Source organism: Ostrea edulis, chromosome 7 (assembly GCF_947568905.1).
Source record: "Ostrea edulis chromosome 7, xbOstEdul1.1, whole genome shotgun sequence".
NCBI classification, from domain to species: Eukaryota; Metazoa; Mollusca; class Bivalvia; order Ostreida; family Ostreidae; genus Ostrea; species Ostrea edulis.
In genome coordinates this window covers 42,697,745-42,720,548 of record NC_079170.1, presented here as the reverse complement: position 1 = coordinate 42,720,548, position 22,804 = coordinate 42,697,745, and the positions used below count along the sequence as shown (strand labels likewise).

The 22,804-nt window shown below is 36.9% G+C and overlaps 1 pseudogene; it reads left to right on the top strand.

Moving 5' to 3' along the window:
* The first annotated feature begins 7,316 nt into the window (after nucleotides 1-7,316).
* Nucleotides 7,317-21,703, top strand: LOC125656513 (uncharacterized; annotated as a pseudogene).
* The last annotated feature ends 1,101 nt before the right edge of the window (nucleotides 21,704-22,804 follow it).

Sequence of the window (22,804 nt, the reverse complement as noted above, 5' to 3'; positions counted from 1 at the left end):
AGGATGTAGTAATGAGTGGTTAGGGTGTAGTAATGAGTGGTTAGCTGTAGTAATGAGTGGTTAGGATGTAGTAATCAGTGGTTAGGATGTAGTAATGAGTGGTTAGGATGTAGTAATGAGTGGTTAGGATGTAGTAATGAGAGGTTAGGTGTAGTAATGAGTGGTGAGGATGTAGTAATGAGTGGTTAGGTGTAGTAATGAGTGGTTAGGATGTAGTAATGAGTGGTTAGGGTGTAGTAATGAGTGGTTAGGATGTAGTAATGAGTGGCTAGGATGTAGTAATGAGTGGTTAGGATGTAGTAATGAGTGGTTAGGATGTAGTAATGAGGGGTTAGGATCTAGTAATGGGTGGTTAGGGTGTAGTAATGAGTGGTTATGATGTGTAGTAATGAGTGGTTAGCATGTAGTAATGAGTGATTAGGATGTAGTAATGAGTGGTTAGGATCTAGTAATGGGTGGTTAGGGTGTAGTAATGAGTGGTTAGGATGTAGTAATGAGTGGTTAGGATGTAGGAATGAGGGGTTAGGATCTAGTAATGGGTGGTTAGGGTGTAGTAATGAGTAGTTATGATGTGTAGTAATGAGTGGTTAGCATGTAGTAATGAGTGATTAGGATGTAGTATTGAGTGGTTAGGATCTAGTAATGGGTGGTTAGGGTGTAGTAATGAGTGGTGAGGATGTAGTAATGAGTGGTTAGGTGTAGTAATGAGTGGTTAGGATGTAGTAATGAGTGGTTAGGGTGTAGTAATGAGTGGTTAGGATGTAGTAATGAGTGGCTAGGATGTAGTAATGAGTGGTTAGGGTGTAGTAATGAGTGGTTAGGATGTAGTAATGAGTGGTTAGGAGGTAGTAATGAGTGGTTAGGTGTAGTAATGAGTGGTTAGGATGTAGTAATCAGTGGTTAGGATGTAGTAATGAGTGGTTAGGATGTAGTAATGAGTGGTTAGGATGTAGTAATGAGTAGTTATGATGTGTAGTAATGAGTGGTTAGGATGTAGTAATGAGTGATTAGGATGTAGTAATGAGTGGTTAGGATGTAGTAATCAGTGGTTAGGTGTAGTAATGAGTGGTTAGGATGTAGTAATGAGTGGTTAGGATGTAGTAATGAGGGGTTAGGATCTAGTAATGGGTGGTTAGGGTGTAGTAATGAGTGGTTAGGATGTAGTAATGAGTGGTTAGGATGTAGTAATGAGGGGTTAGGATCTAGTAATGGGTGGTTAGGGTGTAGTAATGAGTGGTGAGGATGTAGTAATGAGTGGTTAGGTGTAGTAATGAGTGGTTAGGATGTAGTAATGAGTGGTTAGGGTGTAGTAATGAGTAGTTATGATGTGTAGTAATGAGTGATTAGGATGTATTAATGAGTGGTTAGGATGTAGTAATGAGTGGTTAGGATGTAGTAATGAGTAGTTATGATGTGTAGTAATGAGTGGTTAGCATGTAGTAATGAGTGATTAGGATCTAGTAATGAGTGGTTAGGATCTAGTAATGGGTGGTTAGGGTGTAGTAATGAGTGGTTAGGATGTAGTAATGAGTGGTTAGGATGTAGTAATGAGGGGTTAGGATCTAGTAATGGGTGGTTAGGGTGTAGTAATGAGTGGTGAGGATGTAGTAATGAGTGGTTAGGTGTAGTAATGAGTGGTTAGGATGTAGTAATGAGTGGCTAGGTGTAGTAATGAATGGTTAGATGTAGTAATGAGTGGTTGGGTGTAGTAATGAGTGGTTAGGATGTAGTAATGAGTGGCTAGGTGTAGTAATGAGTGGCTAGGATGTAGTAATGAGTGATTAGGGTGTAGTAATGAGTGGTTAGGTGTAGTAATGAGTGGTTAGGATGTAGTAATGAGTGGTTAGGTGTAGTAATGAGTGGTTAGGATGTAGTAATGAGTGATTAGGATGTAGTAATGAGTGATTAGGATGTAGTAATTAGTGATTAGGATGTAGTAATGAGTGATTAGGATGTAGTAATGATTAGTTATGATGTGTAGTAATGAGTGGTTAGCATGTAGTAATGAGTGGTTAGGATGTAGTAATGGGTGGTTAGCATGTAGTAATGAGTGATTAGGATGTAGTAATTAGTGATTAGGATGTAGTAATGAGTGATTAGGATGTAGTAATGATTAGTTATGATGTGTAGTAATGAGTGGTTAGCATGTAGTAATGAGTGGTTGTGATGTAGTAATGAGTGGTTAGCATGTAGTAATGAGTGATTAGGATGTAGTAATGAGTGATTAGGATGTATTAATGAGTGGTTAGGATGTAGTAATGAGTGGTTAGTATGTAGTAATGAGTAGTTATGATGTGTAGTAATGAGTGGTTAGCATGTAGTAATGAGTGATTAGGATGTAGTAATGAGTGGTTAGGATCTAGTAATGGGTGGTTAGGGTGTAGTAATGAGTGGTTAGGTGTAGTAATGAGTGGTTAGGATGTAGTAATGAGTGGTTAGGTGTAGTAATGAGTGGTTAGGATGTAGTAATCAGTGGTTAGGTGTAGTAATGAGTGGTTAGGATGTAGTAATGAGTGGTTAGGGTGTAGTAATGAGTGGTTAGCTGTAGTAATGAGTGGTTAGGATGTAGTAATCAGTGGTTAGGATGTAGTAATGAGTGGTTAGGATGTAGTAATGAGTGGTTAGGATGTAGTAATGAGAGGTTAGGTGTAGTAATGAGTGGTTAGGATGTAGTAATGAGTAGTTATGATGTGTAGTAATGAGTGGTTAGCATGTAGTAATGAGTGATTAGGATGTAGTAATGAGTGGTTAGGATCTAGTAATGGGTGGTTAGGGTGTAGTAATGAGTGGTTAGGATGTAGTAATGAGTGGTTAGGATGTAGTAATGAGGGGTTAGGATCTAGTAATGGGTGGTTAGGGTGTAGTAATGAGTGGTGAGGATGTAGTAATGAGTGGTTAGGTGTAGTAATGAGTGGTTAGGATGTAGTAATGAGTGGTTAGGGTGTAGAAATGAGTGGTTAGGATGTAGTAATGAGTGGCTAGGATGTAGTAATGAGTGGTTAGGGTGTAGTAATGAGTGGTTAGGATGTAGTAATGAGTGGTTAGGAGGTAGTAATGAGTGGTTAGGTGTAGTAATGAGTGGTTAGGATGTAGTAATCAGTGGTTAGGATGTAGTAATCAGTGGTTAGGATGTAGTAATGAGTGGTTAGGATGTAGTAATGAGTGGCTAGAATGTAGTAATGAGTGGTTAGGGTGTAGTAATGGGTGGTTACGATGTAGTAATGAGAGGTTATGATGTAGTAATGAGTGGTTAGGATGTAGTAATGAGTGGTTAGGATGTAGTAATGAGTGGCTAGAATGTAGTAATGAGTGGTTAGGATGTAGTAATGAGTGGTTGCGATGTAATAATGAGTGGTTATGATGTAGTAATGAGTGGTTAGGATGTAGTAATGCGTGGTGAGGATGTAGTAATGAGTGGTTAGGTGTAGTAATGAATGGTTAGATGTAGTAATGAGTGGTTGGGTGTAGTAATGAGTGGTTAGGATGTAGTAATGAGTGGCTAGGATGTAGTAATCAGTGGTTAGGTGTAGTAATGAGTGGTTAGGATGTAGTAATGAGTGGTTAGGGTGTAGTAATGAGTGGTTAGCTGTAGTAATGAGTGGTTAGGATGTAGTAATCAGTGGTTAGGATGTAGTAATGAGTGGTTAGGATGTAGTAATGAGTGGTTAGGATGTAGTAATGAGAGGTTAGGTGTAGTAATGAGTGGTGAGGATGTAGTAATGAGTGGTTAGGTGTAGTAATGAGTGGTTAGGATGTAGTAATGAGTGGTTAGGGTGTAGTAATGAGTGGTTAGGATGTAGTAATGAGTGGCTAGGATGTAGTAATGAGTGTTTAGGATGTAGTAATGAGTGGTTAGGATGTAGTAATGAGGTGTTAGGATCTAGTAATGGGTGGTTAGGGTGTAGTAATGAGTGGTTATGATGTGTAGTAATGAGTGGTTAGCATGTAGTAATGAGTGATTAGGATGTAGTAATGAGTGGTTAGGATCTAGTAATGGGTGGTTAGGGTGTAGTAATGAGTGGTTAGGATGTAGTAATGAGTGGTTAGGATGTAGGAATGAGGGGTTAGGATCTAGTAATGGGTGGTTAGGGTGTAGTAATGAGTAGTTATGATGTGTAGTAATGAGTGGTTAGCATGTAGTAATGAGTGATTAGGATGTAGTAATGAGTGGTTAGGATCTAGTAATGGGTGGTTAGGGTGTAGTAATGAGTGGTGAGGATGTAGTAATGAGTGGTTAGGTGTAGTAATGAGTGGTTAGGATGTAGTAATGAGTGGTTAGGGTGTAGTAATGAGTGGTTAGGATGTAGTAATGAGTGGCTAGGATGTAGTAATGAGTGGTTAGGGTGTAGTAATGAGTGGTTAGGATGTAGTAATGAGTGGTTAGGAGGTAGTAATGAGTGGTTAGGTGTAGTAATGAGTGGTTAGGATGTAGTAATCAGTGGTTAGGATGTAGTAATGAGTGGTTAGGATGTAGTAATGAGTGGTTAGGATGTAGTAATGAGTAGTTATGATGTGTAGTAATGAGTGGTTAGGATGTAGTAATGAGTGATTAGGATGTAGTAATGAGTGGTTAGGATGTAGTAATCAGTGGTTAGGTGTAGTAATGAGTGGTTAGGATGTAGTAATGAGTGGTTAGGATGTAGTAATGAGGGGTTAGGATCTAGTAATGGGTGGTTAGGGTGTAGTAATGAGTGGTTAGGATGTAGTAATGAGTGGTTAGGATGTAGTAATGAGGGGTTAGGATCTAGTAATGGGTGGTTAGGGTGTAGTAATGAGTGGTGAGGATGTAGTAATGAGTGGTTAGGTGTAGTAATGAGTGGTTAGGATGTAGTAATGAGTGGTTAGGGTGTAGTAATGAGTAGTTATGATGTGTAGTAATGAGTGATTAGGATGTATTAATGAGTGGTTAGGATGTAGTAATGAGTGGTTAGGATGTAGTAATGAGTAGTTATGATGTGTAGTAATGAGTGGTTAGCATGTAGTAATGAGTGATTAGGATCTAGTAATGAGTGGTTAGGATCTAGTAATGGGTGGTTAGGGTGTAGTAATGAGTGGTTAGGATGTAGTAATGAGTGGTTAGGATGTAGTAATGAGGGGTTAGGATCTAGTAATGGGTGGTTAGGGTGTAGTAATGAGTGGTGAGGATGTAGTAATGAGTGGTTAGGTGTAGTAATGAGTGGTTAGGATGTAGTAATGAGTGGCTAGGTGTAGTAATGAATGGTTAGATGTAGTAATGAGTGGTTGGGTGTAGTAATGAGTGGTTAGGATGTAGTAATGAGTGGCTAGGTGTAGTAATGAGTGGCTAGGATGTAGTAATGAGTGATTAGGGTGTAGTAATGAGTGGTTAGGTGTAGTAATGAGTGGTTAGGATGTAGTAATGAGTGGTTAGGTGTAGTAATGAGTGGTTAGGATGTAGTAATGAGTGATTAGGATGTAGTAATGAGTGATTAGGATGTAGTAATTAGTGATTAGGATGTAGTAATGAGTGATTAGGATGTAGTAATGATTAGTTATGATGTGTAGTAATGAGTGGTTAGCATGTAGTAATGAGTGGTTAGGATGTAGTAATGGGTGGTTAGCATGTAGTAATGAGTGATTAGGATGTAGTAATTAGTGATTAGGATGTAGTAATGAGTGATTAGGATGTAGTAATGAGTAGTTATGATGTGTAGTAATGAGTGGCTAGGATGTAGTAATGAGTGGTTAGGTGTAATAATGAATGGTTAGATGTAGTAATGAGTGGTTGGGTGTAGTAATGAGTGGTTAGGTTGTAGTAATGAGTGGTTAGGTGTAGTAATGAGTGGTTAGGGTGTAGTATTGAGTGGTTAGGATGTAGTAATGAGTAGTTATGATGTGTAGTAATGAGTGGTTAGGATGTAGTAATGAGTAGTTATGATGTGTAGTAATGAGTGGCTAGGATGTAGTAATGAGTGGTTAGGTGTAATAATGAGTGGTTAGGATGTAGTAATGAGTGGTTAGGGTGTAGTAATGAGTGGTTAGGATGTAGTAATGAGTGGTTAGGATGTAGTAATGAGTGGTTACGATGTATTAATGAGTGGTTAGGATGTAGTAATGAGTGGTTAGGATGTAGTAATGAGTGGTTAGGATGTAGTAATGAGTGGTTAGGGTGTAGTAATGAGTGGTTAAGATGTAGTAATGAGTGGTTAGGTGTAGTAATGAGTGGTTAGGATGTAGTAATGAGTGGTTAGGATGTAGTAATGAGGGGTTAGGTGTAGTAATGAGTGGTTAGAATGTAGTAATGAGTGATTAGGATGTAGTAATGAGTGGTTGCGATGTAGTAATGAGTGGTTGGGATGTAGTAATGAGTGGTTAGGATCTAGTAACGAGTGGTTAGGATGTAGTAATGAGTGGTTAGGATATAGTAATGAATGGTTAGATGTAGTAATGAGTGGTTAGGATCTAGTAACGAGTGGTTAGGATGTAGTAATGAGTGGTTAGGATCTAGCAATGGGTGGTTAGATGTAGTAATGAATGGTTAGATGTAGTAACGAGTGGTTAGGGTGTAGTATTGAGTAGTTATGATGTGTAATAATGAGTGGTTAGTATGTAGTAATGAATGGTTAGATGTAGTAACGAGTGGTTAGGGTGTAGTATTGAGTAGCTATGATGTGTAATAATGAGTGGTTAGTATGTAGTAATGAGTGGTTAGGATGTAGTAATGAGTGGTTAGGATGTAGTAATGAGTGGTTAGGATGTAGTAATGAGTGGTTAGGATGTAGTAATGAGGGGTTAGGTGTAGTAATGAGTGGTTAGAATGTAGTAATGAGTGATTAGGATGTAGTAATGAGTGGTTGCGATGTAGTAATGAGTGGTTGGGATGTAGTAATGAGTGGTTAGGATCTAGTAACGAGTGGTTAAGATGTAGTAATGAGTGGTTAGGATATAGTAATGAATGGTTAGATGTAGTAATGAGTGGTTAGGATCTAGTAATGAGTGGTTAGGATCTAGCAATGGGTGGTTAGATGTAGTAATGAATGGTTAGATGTAGTAATGAGTGGTTAGGGTGTAGTATTGAGTAGTTATGATGTAGTAATGAGTGGTTAGGATGTAGTAATGAGTGGTTACGATGTAGTAATGTGTGGTTAGGATGTAGTAATGAGTGGTTAGGATGTGTAGTAATGAGTGGTTAGGATGTAGTAATGAGTGGTTAGGATGTATTAATGAGTGGTTAGGATGTATTAATGAGTGGTTAGGATGTAGTAATGATTGGTTAGGATGTGTAGTAATGAGTGGTTAGGATGTAGTAATGAGTGGTTAGGATGTAAGCTTGAATGAACTGATGAATTTAAAGGACGCACCGAGACATCCCACCCCTTCCCCTCCCTCAAATTTAAAAATATGAAGTTTGGGCTCAAGTTTCGTTTCTGCTTGTCAACAATTTCAACGATGCTGGTATCTATGAATGACTCTAAACTCTTGTAAAAAAATAAATAAATAAATAACTCAGCAGTACGTAAATTGGCAGCCGCCATATATGAAATAAATTATAGTCGCCAGTAAAATCTGTGTTGATTTTATATTCTGCCGGCTACCTTCTTCCATAGTATATATGTGGAATTGATCACGTGAACAGATATTTCAAGCACGGGATTACACGGAAGGTCGAACAATCACGGAAGCCATGTTGGATTTTTAGGTGAGACAAAATTATATACACATTGCAGTGTCACCACATTGTTTTGAATACACAATATAATTTATTGAATGATCAAACGCATCGGTAAAACAGTACTTTTGCTTACAATGATGGTTGTATTATCTCAGTGAATTTTAGAATTCAGGGGGAAGGGTATATTTAACGATCCTGGCGTCATTCTAGTATGTAAATTGTTTTAACCTGTTACATGTAACTTGATTATTGAAATTCACATCTAAATAATTTATTTTAAAAGTTTATTTTATATCATGTCATTCAATCGATAACTTGATCCTAAAATTAATTTCTTTTAGTGACAACCCAGAAAGCAAAAATGCTGCAGCCCCGGCGCAGTGTCCAGGACGTCCTGCTGTGTGACTCCTGTGAAACTTTCCCCCTACAGTGTCTCTGTGAACTTTGTCAAATCAATCTCTGTACTAACTGTGTAGGAAAACATCTCTTGGATTCGTCAAAACGACACAACGTTGTGCCCTTTAAACAAAAACAGTCTACCCCTAACTACCCAGAATGCCCGACACATGCCGACAAACACTGTGAAGTTTACTGCGAGGAATGTGACGTTCCTGTCTGCATTAACTGCGTCACTACGGATAAACACAGAGGTCACAAAATATCGGATATTTTAGAAAAACTCGGCTCTAAAACGCAAGGATTACAAAATGATTTAGTAGACCTCCAGACCAGAATTTATCCCCGATATGAAGAAATGGCGTCCAATGTCCAAACTAAGAAAACCGAGTTAAAAACGCATTACAAGAAATTGACAACAACTGTTGACCAACAAGAAGAAATCTGGCACCGAGAGATCACCGCCATTGTCAACCAACGGAAAGCTTACATTGCGGAGATGAAAACTAAACATATGGCTGCCTTAGATAAAAACACAGATGAAATCACGCACAGTATTACTGAACTCAAACAAATCATTCTAAACCTGAAGGCAATATTAGAATCCAATGATATCTCTCTAATCTCTACCTACAAATCTAGGAATAACGAGTTCAGAAGATTGCCTCCTAAAGTCCGAGTTATGTTACCAAGTTTCTCTCCTCAGAAAATAAACACAGACCAGCTCCGTGAAATGTTTGGTTCTCTGTCACCATTATCCATTAACACAGAAGAACATGGCGACACAATGAAGTCACCAGAAGCTGTATCATCTCCTCCAGTCAAACCACTGCTTGATGAACCCCGACTCACCTTCACCACAGACACTGGGTATGAATATCTACGCAGTGTTAGATATCTCAATGAAGAACAAATCTGGACGTGTGGGAATAACAAAACCATGAAGCTCCTCAACCTCGCGGGTAACAAAATCATGCAGTTCCTCAACCTCCAGAGTAAACTACTGACATCAATACAAACCGAGTCAGGGAAATCACCAGAGGACATAGCAGTGACACGGGACGGAGATCTTGTTTATACTGACTATATAAAACACACTGTAAACCTAGTTAAGAATAAACAGATACAGACCATGATCACACTACAGGGGTGGGTACCTCTTTTTGTCTGCAGCACCACCTCCGATGATCTCCTGGTCACCATGATCAGTGATGATCATACACAATACAAAGTTGTGCGTTACTCTGGCTCCACAGAGACACAAAGCATTCAGTTCGATGATCAGGGTCGTCCTCTCTATTCATCTGATCCTTACACTAAATACATCAGTGAAAACAGGAACCTGGATATCTGTGTGGCTGACCAGTCAGCTAAAGCAGTAGTGGTGGTCAATCAGTCAGGAAAACTCCGATTTAGATACACTGCTCATCCCTCTAATACCGAGCAATCATTTACTCCAGTCGGCCTCACTACAGACAGCCAGAGTCACATCCTGACAGCAGACCGTTACAATAACCGTATCCACATCCTAGATCAGGACGGACAGTTCCTCCGTTACATTCACTGTGATTTACACCGTCCATATGGTTTATGTGTGGACATCAGAGACAACCTCTTTGTGGCCGAGTATTTCACTGCTAAAGTGAAGAAAATCCAATATCTATGAAGACAGTGTTAATTACACATCTTAACACTGTTAATTATATCTACCAACACCATGTTAATTATAGCTCTGTGTAGATTAAATATATTAAACAGTGTTAAGTACAGCTCTGTAGATTACAGCTATTAAACAGTGTTAATTACATTTACAAAAATGGTCAATTACACATCTAAACACTGTCAATTACAGTTCTTTGTGTTAATTACAGTTCTTTGTGTTAATTACAGTTCTTTGTGTTAATTACAGCTCTGTGTGTTAATTACAGTTCTGTGTGTTAATTACAGCAGTGATTGTGATGTGTAACTAACCTGTGTATTGACACAGTAGATTTGTGGTTGTTTGTGTCTGATTGAACATTATTCTGTTTGTTTATTATATCTTTTAATATCTGCTTTATGTTTGAATGTATATAGATTCTAGATAAACATTTAGATTTGTAGTACATCTGATCTTACATTATTACTGAGTACTTAGATTTGTAGTACATCTGATCTTACATTATTACTGAATACTTAGATTTGTAGTACATCTGATCTTACATTATTACTGAGTACTTACATTTGTAGTACATCTGATCTTACATTATTACTGAGTACTTACTTAGATTTGTAGTACATCTGATCTTACATTATTACTGGGTACTTAGATTTGTAGTACATCTGATCTTACAATATTACTGAATACTTAGATTTGTAGTACATCTGATCTTACATTATTACTGAGTACTTAGATTTGTAGTACATCTGATCTTACATTATTACTGAGTACTTACTTTGATTTGTAGTACATCTGATCTTACATTATTACTGAGTACTTAGATTTGTGGTACATCTGATCTTACATTATTACTGAGTACTTAGATTTGTAGTACATCTGATCTTACATTATTACTGAATACTTAGATTTGTAGTACATCTGATCTTACATTATTACTGAGTACTTAGATTGTAGAACATCTGATCTTACATTATTACTGAGTACTTACTTAGATTTGTAGTACATCTGATCTTACATTATTACTGAGTACTTAATTAGATTTATAGTACATCTGATCTTACATTATTACTGAATACTTAAATTTGTAGTACATCTGATCTTACATTATTACTGAGTACTTAGATTTGTAGTACATCTGATCTTACATTATGACTGAGTACTTAGATTTGTAGTACACCTGATCTTACATTATTACCGAGAACTTAGATTTGTAGTACATCTGATCTTACATTATTACTGAGTACTTACATTTGTAGTACATCTGATCTTACATTATTACTGAGTACTTATATTTGTAGTACATCTGATCTTACATTATTACTGAGTACTTAGGTTTTTAGTACATCTGATCTTACATTATTACTGAGTACTTAGATTTGTAGTACTTCTGATCTTACATTATTACTGAGTACTTATTTAGATTTGTAGTACATCTGAGTTTTATAGTACAGTGAGAGTAAATGGCCTCAAAATCCATTCTTCTTCACAGAACTCCAGGTTCAAGGTCACAGTCTTCTGTTTATCATCAATAACATCACAACAGTTAGACAGTCCTACAAAATCAAAACAGATAAATAGAAATCATATCAAACTGAATTGTCAAGAATTTAACTATAGTCATTGATAAAATTAAAACTAAGTTCAAGATTTTATCAAAATAAAAGATTTCGGTTCATTTGAATATATAGCATTATATGGAAATAAATGTTTGTACGGAAATACAATAATGTAATTTTTAAACTTCGTTCAGAGCCTCTGGATAGGTTTACTAACACAGATATTGATAAAAGTATAGAAACCTTATTCTTTCTGTCACTGAAATAGTAAATCACAATTTTGAAACCCACATTTTCGACACCAAAATGAGAGCTACTTTAACAATTGAACATTTTTGACTTCTTCTTAACTATCTTTCCGATTCTTTTCAAATTTGGTATGAAGCATATTTGAGACATAAATTGTAAATTTTTGGACCCCTGTATGCCAAGGGCCTAAGGGGCGGAGGAAACACTGACCAATTTTCAAAAAATTTCTTCTTTACAACTGCACATGTGTAAGAAAAACTATATGCATAGTAATGTAGAGCAGAAAGGCCCCTACCAAAATTGTAAATTCACGATTCCCAGGATAGAGGTTTTGACGTCAGACCAAACAGCAGGGCCGTAAATTACATGGAGGCGGAGGAGGCAGCTGCCTCCTCCAACTTTTGAGCCAAAACAAAAATTAAAATTTAAAGTTCATTAGAATTTATGTTGTTTCCAATAACTAAGAACATGATACCTCCCTTAAAAAGCATTCCAAATCTTTCTTTTAGAATGAGTTAGTCAAGTAACATCTTAGAAGGCCCTAGAATCAAGGATTTTGCACGAAACGTGTTCAGTGTGCACAAAATGTGCTCAGCGTCTGGGGGCCTGGGCGGCCCCCAGACCCCCGCCTAATTTCCTGCCTCCTCCAAATTGAAGGTTAATTTACGGCCCTGAACAGTATAATATATAATGTAATATATGTGTAAAACATTTAAAAACATCTTCTTTAATGTCATTGATACTAAATGGATATTTAGAATGTGAACATAGCCCTTTATCAATATCGTAAATTTCATGATCCCAGGGGTAGTGGTTTTGATATGAAGGTGGGACCAAAATGGTCAGTGATTAAACATTTCTACCTTCTTGATAATCACCATTCCAATTCTTTTCAAATTTGGCATGAAGCATATTTGGGACAAAATTGTGAATTTCAGGACTTCTGAATTCCCACGGCCTTAGGGGTGGGGCAAAAAAAATTGCCTAAATTTGACCATTTTTTTCACTTCTCTACAGTTGCACATGTGTAAGAAAAACTGAATAAATAGTGATGCAGAGCAAGAAGGCCAAAATTGTAAATTTCATGATGTTTTTAAATGTTTTACACATGTATACATTATATATACAGAGTTTGGTTCCGCACTAGGTCAGAACCTTTACCAAAATTGTAAATTTCATGATCCTAGAGGTCAGAGGTTTGGTACGTATGTATCGCGGTGGGGTCAAATTGGTCAGTTATTAAATGTGTAAACAATAGAACATTTATAACTTCTTGATAATTACCATTCCAATTATTTTAAAATTTGGTATGAAGCATATTTGGGACAAGGTGGAGATAAATTTTAAATTTCAGGACTCCTGTACCCTGGGGTAGGTAAAAAATTGTCCAATTTTCAAAATTCTTCTCTACAACTGCATATCTTTAAGAAAAACTAAATGCATGGTGATGTAGAGCAGGGGAGCCTCTATCAAAATTGGTTCATGATCCCCGGGGGTAGAGGTGCTGGGCAGGGCCAAACTTGGTATATATAACTGTTTGTAGTAGAACATTTAAATATTAATGTTTTCTTTAATGTTATTGATAGTAAATTGAAACTAAATAGATATTGAAAAGGAGTAGTAAATCTTTTTATACCAATATTGTAAATTCCATGATCCTATGGGGAAAGACTTTGGTTCCAGGGTGGAGCTAAAACTATTATAGTGATTATTGTCTTTATCACTTGAAATACTTCTTTAAAGGTTTTTAATACAGCATAAAAACTAAATGCATATTTAGAGCAAGAGGCCCTTGGGCCACATCGCTCACTTAAGTCATATTGGCCCATATCTGAAGACTTTCCATATATATTTGCATGTAAAACCTTAGTCCCTATTGTGGCCCCCAACCTACCCCTGGAGGCCATGATTTTTTACAAACTTGAATCTGCACTATGTCAGAAAGAAAGTTTTCATGTAAATATCAGCTTTTCTGGCTCAGTGGTTCTTGAGAAGAAATTTTTTAAAGATTTTCCCTATACAATGTATATTTGTATGTAAAACTGTGGCCCCATCCAACCCCGGGGGTCATGATTGGAACAAACGTAAATCTGCACTATGTTAGGAAGCTTTCATGAAAATATCACTTTTTCTGGCTCAGCGGTTTTTGAGAAGAAGATTTTCCCTATATATTTGTATGCAAAATTTTGATCCTCTATTGTGTCCCCATCCTACCCCCCGGAGGGCATGATTTGAACAAACTTAAATCTGCACTATGTCAGGAAGCTTTCATGTAAATATCAGCTTTTCTGGATCAGTGGTTCTTGAGAATATTTTTCAAAATTTTCCCTATCTATTTGTATGTAAAGCTTTGATCCCCTATTGTGGCCCTATCATACCCCCGGGGGGCATGATTTTAATAAACCTGAATCTGCACTATGTCAGGATGATTTCATGTAAATATCAGCTTTTCTGGATCAGTGATTCTTGAGAAGAAGATTTTTAAAGATGTTTCCTATATATTTGTATGTAAACTTTTGATCCCCTATTGTGGCCCCATCATACCCCGGGAGGTCATAATTTGAACAAACTTGAATCTGAACTAGATCAGGAAGTTTTCATGTATATATCAGTTTTCTGACTCAGTGGTTCTTGGGATGAAGATTTTAAAAGATTTTTGCTATATATTTGTATGTAAAACTTTGTTCCCCTAGTGTGGCCACATCGTACCCCCCGGGGTGGGGGTATCATTTGAACAAACCTGAATCTGCACCATGTCAGAAAGCTTTTATGTAAATATCAGCTTTTCTGGCTCAGTGGTCCTTGAGAAAAAGATTTTTAAAGATTTCCCCATTATACATGCATTTATATGCAAAACTTTGTTCCCCTATTGTGGCCTTATCGTACACCGGGGGCCATGATTTTACCAAACCTGAATCTGCACTATGTCAGGAAGCTTTCATGTAAATATCAACTTTTCTGGATCAGTGGTTCTTGAGAAGAAGATTTTTAAAGAGTTTCCCTATATATTTGTATGTAAACTTCGATCCCCTATTGTGGCCCCATCCAATCCCCGGGGGCCATGATTTGAACAAACTTAAATCTTCACTATGTCAGAAAGCTTTCATGTAAATATCAGCTTTTCTGGCTCAGTGGTTCTTGAGAAGATTTTTAAAGATTTTTCCTATATATTTCTATGTAAAACTTTGATCCCCTTTGATCCCCTATTGTGGCCCCATCATACCCCGGGAGGCCATGATTTTAACAAACTTGAATCTGCATTATGTCAGAAAGCTTTCATGTAAACCTCAGCTTTCCTGGATCAGTGGTTCTTGAGAAGAAGATTTTTAAAGATGTTTCCTATATATTTGTATGTAAAACTTTGATCCCTTATTGTGGCCCCATCATACCCCGGGAGGTCATAATTTGAACAAACTTGAACTATGTAGATTTCGAATTAGTGCACATGACCTTCGAATTGAAAGAGGAAGATATGAATTTACAAAAACCAATTCTGGCCAGAAGATTTCTTTAGAAAGAAACAAAAGAATATGTGAATTATGTAACCTTAATTGTGTTGAAGATTGAATTTAATTTCCTTACTGATTGTCCATTCTATGTTGAAGAGAGAAAAATGTTTTTAAGGGTATATACAAGCTCAACAAAAAATTTATCTATCTAACAAATAAGGACAAATTTACTTGGTTGATGATTAATGAAGACAAACCAGTAATTGTCAAATTGAGTGAATATTTAGTGCAAGCTTTCAGAAAAAGAAGTGATGCTTTAAAACTGCAAAAATCATTATAGTTTATTATTCATATATTAGTATAATACTGATACTGTCCATCTACTTGTATATATACATGATTAGCAATTCATATATGTATGTACTTGTTTCCCCAACATGCTGCATCCACATGCAGTTTGCAGTCTATGTAACCTGTAGTTAATGTTGTAAACTTTCTTTCTTTTTTGAATTTCCTTCTTTATAAACTGTCTTACTGTTATGCCCTCTGGGCCCAAAATTGGAATAAATTTATCTTATCTTATCTTATATTTGCACGGGCACTGGAAGTTATTGTAAATATATAGTTTGTGCATGTATTTATACATGCACATACTATATATTTACATTAACTTCCAGTGCCCGTGTATATTTGTAATGAAGTTGTCTTTTCACTGCTGTAATTGAATTTTAGGTGGACTTTTCTGTTTTCTAAGAATATGAAGGAAACGAACGACAGAGACCAAATTACACGAAATTTTCTAACTGTGTTGAAATATTTGAGCAAATGGTAGGGGATCTGACCGAATGCTATATATCATTCGAACCAGAATTCATTGCTTCACCTGATAGGCTATATAATTCTTAAGAATTGTCTTGTCTAAAGAAAACTATGGGCCACTTTGTAACCCCTCCTCACGGACATCTACACTCTCCATGGTAAATTGCCTTAAGGGTTGGTTGTACTCTGCGTTAAAAACACGATTATATCCTGCGTAGGAATGGTTGTATCCAAATGACGTTTAGCCACGGTCATTTAGGTAGAGGCTTCCTGCTCTACATGAGTATGCATTTAGTTTCTGTTACAGATGTACAGTTGTGTATAAGAAGATTTGAAATGTGACCTAAACATTTTTCATCAGTGTACAATAACCTTTCGGCAGGTAGACATGCATGTACCTCTATACCACACTACTGGCTTGCAAGGGGGGGGGGGGGGGTTAACCCTCGTCACACCCGAGTCGAATTCTCACTTCCGTAGCAAACAATATAAATCTGTCTTTACCTCGTTTGGATTAATGTGAAGACAAGTCAATGATAATGCAATAACAATTCATTTATTCTCGAAAAGACAAATTCAGAGCACGATGAAAACAATACTGTCCCAGGTGCAGTAAAAATCGGATAATAATGTTTCCCGGAACGAAGTGAAGATAACGAACAGTGATTAATCTCGTAATTCCTGTAAAGAATACAAAATTAAGAGCATCCTGAACACACCAGAGGTGGAATCAGGTGCCTGGTAGTAAGCATCTCCTGTCCTCCCGTCACACCCGCCGTGAGCCCTATATTTTGATCATTTAGACGTTGTAAGCTTTTTAAATTAAAAAAAAATATTTATGAAAATTATAAACGTTATTCGTTTATAAATTTTAAATGTGCGACTAAAGAATTGAAGAAACATTTCCTTTGGGGAAAATTATATTAGACAAATGTAGCAATAATTTACGTAACAGTACATTGTTCACAAATCATTGCCCCAGTTGAGCAATGGGTATTTGTTTACATTGCATTACTCTACGAGAACAATGGATTTAGAGTAACTTCAGTTAGTGGGTCAGTCTGTTTTATATGTGGATACGTTCTGCTGTTAGGAGATTTTTGTTGTTGTTTTTTTTAAATTTATTTATCATTTTTATTTTATCTATTTATTTTTTATTTTATTTTTTTAAAATTATATTTATCTAATGTGCTGTGCTTACGTGGATTTTTAAACTTTGAATAAACCATAACCTTTATTTCTCACGGAGACGGAAAATACTGTGAGTTATCCCTCTTAGACCGTCATTGGGGAAAACGTTACAAAATTTAGTAAGTGAGAGTTTCCCAGTTTACTTTCGGAAGGTTGGTGGTCTCTTCCCAGGTACATTGTATCTGGGTTCTGTCTTCCACCAATAAAAACTGGGCGCCACCAGATAACTGAAAAATTGTTGAGTGTGGCGGAAAACATCAAAACAATCAATCATATAAAGGAAAATGAAATAAAATAACGCTATATTTTTCAGATTTGAACAAAACCAGAGAAAAAAAGTAACGATCCCGAGAAAATCTTGAAAGAAAATATTGAAATTTTATGTACTTTTCATCGTGAAATTAGTTCACTTTATGTATACATCATACCAGTGTTTAGAATTCATATAAATTTAACAGGCGGCCGCCACTCAATTTATCAGACAATTGCCAGTAATTCTCTCTCTCATTCTCTCTCTCTCTCTCTCTCTCTCTCTCTCTCTCTCTCTCTCTCTCCAAAAATGAAAGGGGTACAAATGAGTTTTATGAGCATCATCATTTGTGCTACTAAATTACACCGTCATTGATAACAACTGTACTTAATATACATGTACCAACGTGTCAGGTATGTAGAACCACCCCACCCCCTACTTTTCTGACAATATTCTCTTTATTTTTCCAAATTAAGTTATTTTCAGCGGAAGATAAGATATTGATGGATTGGCTCCCCACCTCCCGCTTTTGGTGGTAGTAATGAGTGGTTAGGGTGTAGTAACGAGTGGTTAAGATGTAGTAACGAGTGGTTAGGATGTAGTAATGAGTGGCTAGGTGTAGTAATGAGTGGTTAAGATGTAGTAATGTGTGGTTAGGATGTAGTAATGAGTGGTTAGGGTGTAGTAATGAGTGGTTAGGATGTAGTAATGAGTGGTTAGGATGTAGTAATGAGTGGTTAGGATGTAGTAATGAGTGGTTAGGATGTAGTAATGAGTGGTTAGGATGTAGTAATGAGTGCCTAGGATGTAGTAATGAGTGGTTAGGTGTAGTAATGAGTAGTTAGGATGTAGTAATGAGTGGTTAGGATGTAGTAATGAGTGGCTAGGTGTAGTAATGAGTAGTTAGGATGTAGTAATGAGTGGTTAGGATGTAGTAATGAGTGGTTAGGATGTAGTAATGAGTGGTTAGGATGTAGTAATGAGTGGTTAGGATGGAGTAATGAGTGGTTAGGATGTAGTAATGAGTCGTTCGGATGTAGTAATGTGTGGTTAGGATGTAGTAACGAGTGGTTAGTATGTAGCAATGAGTGGTTAGGATGTAGTAATGAGTGCCTAGGATGTAGTAATGAGTGCCTAGGATGTAGTAATGAGTGGTTAGGATGTAGTAATGTGTGGTTCGGATGTAGTAATGAGTGGTTGGGATGTAGTAATGAGTGGTTAGGATGTAGTAATGAGTGGTTTGGATGTAGTAATGTGTGGTTAGGGTGTAGTAATGAGTGGTTAGGATGTAGTAATGAGTGGTTAGGATGTAGTAATCAGTGGTTAGGATGTAGTAATGAGTCGTTCGGATGTAGTAATGAGTGGTTATGATGTAGTAATGAGTGGTTAGGATGTAGTAATGAGTGGTTAGGATGTAGTAATGTGTGGTTAGGGTGTAGTAATGAGTTGTTAGGATGTAGTAATGAGTGGTTAGGATGTAGTAATGAGTGGTTAGGATGTAGTAATGAGTGGCTAGGTGTAGTAATGAGTGGTTAGGATGTAGTAATGAGTGGTTAGGTGTAGTAATGACTGGTTAGGATGTAGTAATGAGTGGTTAGGGTGTAGTAATGAGTCGTTCGGATGTAGTAATGAGTGGTTAGGATGGTACCTTGAATGGACTGATCAATTTAAAGGACGAACTGAGACATCCTAGCCCCTTTCCCTCCCTAAAATTTAAAAATATGAAGTTTGGGCAAGTTTCGTTTCTGCTTGTCAGCAATTTTAGAAGAGAAGTTCTCCTCCTCCTCCTTCCTCCCTCCCCCCTTCCCAGAAAAACGATGCTGGTGTCTATGAACAACTCTAAACTCTTGTAAAAAAAAAAAATTACTAAGCAGTATGAAGTAAATTGATTTTTGAATTGGCAGCCACCATATATGAAATAAATGATAGCCGCCAGTAAAATTTGTGTTGATTTTATATTCTGCCGGCTATCGCCTTCCGTAGTATATATGTAGAATTGATCACGCGAACAGATAGTAAAGCACGGGACTACACTGAAAGTCGAACAATCACGGAAGCCATGTTGGATTTTTAGGTGAGACAAAATTATATACACACTGCAGTGTCACCAAATTGTTATGGATGCACAATATAATTTTTTGAATGATCAAATAAATAGGTAAAATAATTTTTCTTACAATGATTGTTGTATTATCTTGAATTTTAGAATGGGGGGGGGGGGGGTATATTTAACGATCCCGGCGTCATGCTAGTGTATAATTTGTTTAACCTGTTACATGTAACTTGTCAACTGAAATTCACAATTAAATAGTTTATTTAAAGAGTTTATTTCATGTCATTCAATCGATAATAATTTCTTTTAGTGAAAGCGCCGTGACACAGAAAGCAAAAATGCTGCACCCCCGGCGCAGTGGCCAGGACGTCCTGCTGTGTGACTCCTGTGAAACTTCCCCCCTACAGTGTCACTGTGAACTTTGTCAAATCAATCTCTGTACTAACTGTGTAGGAAAACATCTTTTGGATTCGTCTAAAAGACACAACGTTGTGCCTTTTAAACAAAAAAAAGTCTACCCCTAATTACCCAGAATGCCCGACACATGCCGACAAACAGTGTGAACTTTACTGCGAGAATTGTGACGTTCCTGTCTGTTCTACCTGCATCTCCTCAGATAAACACAGAGGTCACAAAATATCAGATATTCTAGAAAAACTCGGCTCTAAAATACAAGGATTGCAAAACGATTTGGAGGAACTAGAGACCAGAGTTTATCCCCGCTATGAAGAAATGGCATCCAATGTCCAAGCTGAGAAAACTGAGTTAAAAACGCATTACGAGAAATTGACAAAGCTGCCGACCAACAAGAAGAAATCTGGCACCGAGAGATCACCGCCATTGTCAACCAACGGAAATCCGACATTGCGGAGATGAAAACTAAGCATATGGCTGCCTTAGATAAAAACACAGATGAAATCAAACACAGTATTACTGAACTCAAACAAATCATTCTAAACCTGAAGGCAATATTAGACTCCAATGATATCTCTCTAATCTCTACCTACAACTCTAGGAATAACGAGTTCAGAAGATTGCCTCCTTAAGTCCGAGTTACATTACCGACTTTCTCTCCTCAGAAAATAAACACAGACCAGCTCCGTGAAATGTTTGGTTCTCTGTCACCATTATCCATTAACACAGAAGAACATGGCGACACAATGAAGTCACAAGAAGCTGTATCTTCTCCTCCAGTCAAACCAATGAAGTCACCAGAAGCTGTATCATCTCCTCCAGTCAAACCATTGCTTGATGAACCGCGCCTCACCGCCACCATAGACACTAGGTATGGATACGGACTAGGCAGTGTTAGCTGTCTCAATGAAGATCAAGTCTGGACATGTGGAGATAACGAAACCATGAAGCTCCTCAACCTCGCGGGTAACAAAATCATGCAGTTCCTCAACCTCCAGAGTAAACTACTGACATCAATACAAACCGAGTCAGGGAACTCACCGCGGGACATAGCAGTGACACGGGACGGAGATCTTGTTTATACTGACTATCATGATAACACTATAAACATTGTTAAGAATAAACAGATACAGACCCTGATCACACTACAGGGGTGGAGACCTCTCTCTGTCTGCAGTACCACCTCTGATGACCTCCTGGTTACCATGATCAGTGATGATGAAACACAATCCAAAGTTGTGCGTTACTCTGGCTCCACAGAGACACAAAGCATTCAGTTTGATGATCAGGGTCGTCCTCTCTATTCATCTGATTATAACCATAAATACATCAGTGAGAACAGGAACCTGGATATCTGTGTGGCGGACTGGTCAGCTGAAGCAGTAGTGGTGGTCAATCAGTCAGGAAAACTCCGCTTTAGATACACTGGTCATCCCTCTAATACCGAGCAATCATTTACTCCAGTCGGCATCACTACAGACAGCCAGAGTCACATCCTGACAGCAGACTGGATACATTACTGTATCCACATCCTAGATCAGGACGGACAGTTCCTCCGTTACATTCACTGTGGTTTACGCTATCCTCGCGGTTTATGTGTGGACATCAGAGACAACCTCTTTGTGGCTGAATTTGTCACTGCTAAAGTGAAGAAAATTCAATATCTATTATAAACACAGTGTTAATTACACATCTCAACACTGTTAATTACATCTACCAACACAGTGTTAATTACAGCTCTGTGTAGATTACAGATATTAAACAGTGTTAATTATATCTACCAAAAAAAATGTCAATTACACATCTAAACACTGTTAATTACAGTTCTGTGTATTAATTACAGTTCTGTGTGTTAATTACAGGTCTGTGTGTTAATTCCAGCAGTGTTTGTGATGTGTGACTAACCTGTGTATTGACACTGTAGATTTGTGGTTGTTTGTGTCTGATTGAACGTTATTCTGTTTGTTTATTATATCTTTTAATATCTGTTTTAAGTTTGAATGTATATAGATTCTAGATAAACTTTATCTAAAGCACAGTCTTACATTGTTACTGAGTACTTACTTAGATTTGTAGTACATCTGAGTTTTATAGTACAGTAAGAGTAAATGGCCTCAAAGTACAGTCTTTATCACAGATCTTCAGGTTCAAGGTCACAGTCTTCTGTTTACCATCAATACACAACACAATCCTACAAAATCAACACAGATAAATAGAAATCATATCAAACTGATGTTGTCAAGGATTGCCTCCATTTATTAATTTAACCATAGTCATTGATAAAATTAAAACTATTAAAGTTAAAGATTTTATCAAAATAAAAGACTTCTTTTCAATGAAAATAAATTTTTGTACGGGAAGACAATAATGTAATTTAACTTCATTCAGAGCTGGTTAACACATCAGATAGGTTTACTAACACAGATATTGATAAAGTATAGAAACTTTATTCTTTCTGTCACTGAAATAGTAAATCACAATTTTGCAACCCACATTTTCGACACCAAAATGAGAGCTACTTTACAATCGAACATTTTTGACTTCTTAACTATCTTTCCAATTCTTTTCAAATTTGGTATGAAGCATATTTGAGACAAGAGAGACATAAATTGTAAATTATAGGACTCCTGCATGCCTAGGGCCTAAGGGGAGGAGCAAAAACTGACCAATTTTCAAAAAATTTCTTCTTTACTACTGCACGTATAAGAAAAACTAAATGCATAGTAATGTAGAGCAGAAAGGCCTCTACCAAAATTGTAAATTTCACGATTCCCGGGATAGAGGTTCTGACTTCAGACCAAACATGGTATAATATATAATGTAATATATGTGTAAAACATTTAAAAACATCTTTAATGTCATTGATACTAAATGGATCATATGCATTGCAGCATTAAGTACACAATTTTCAGACTGCTATAGTTTAACCAAACCTTGAATTTAACATTCTCAAAATACGAACATGATACAATGGTAAATGCCCTGTTTCAAAATATATCATGGTTGTATTAATGTTTTTACGAACACCAAGTGCAAATTTTTTTTTTAAAAATCCAGTTAAACTTTTTCAATATCAGGTCCTTTGTGTATTCCCCACATTCAAAATATGCTAGACATAAGTATCGAAATGGAGAATA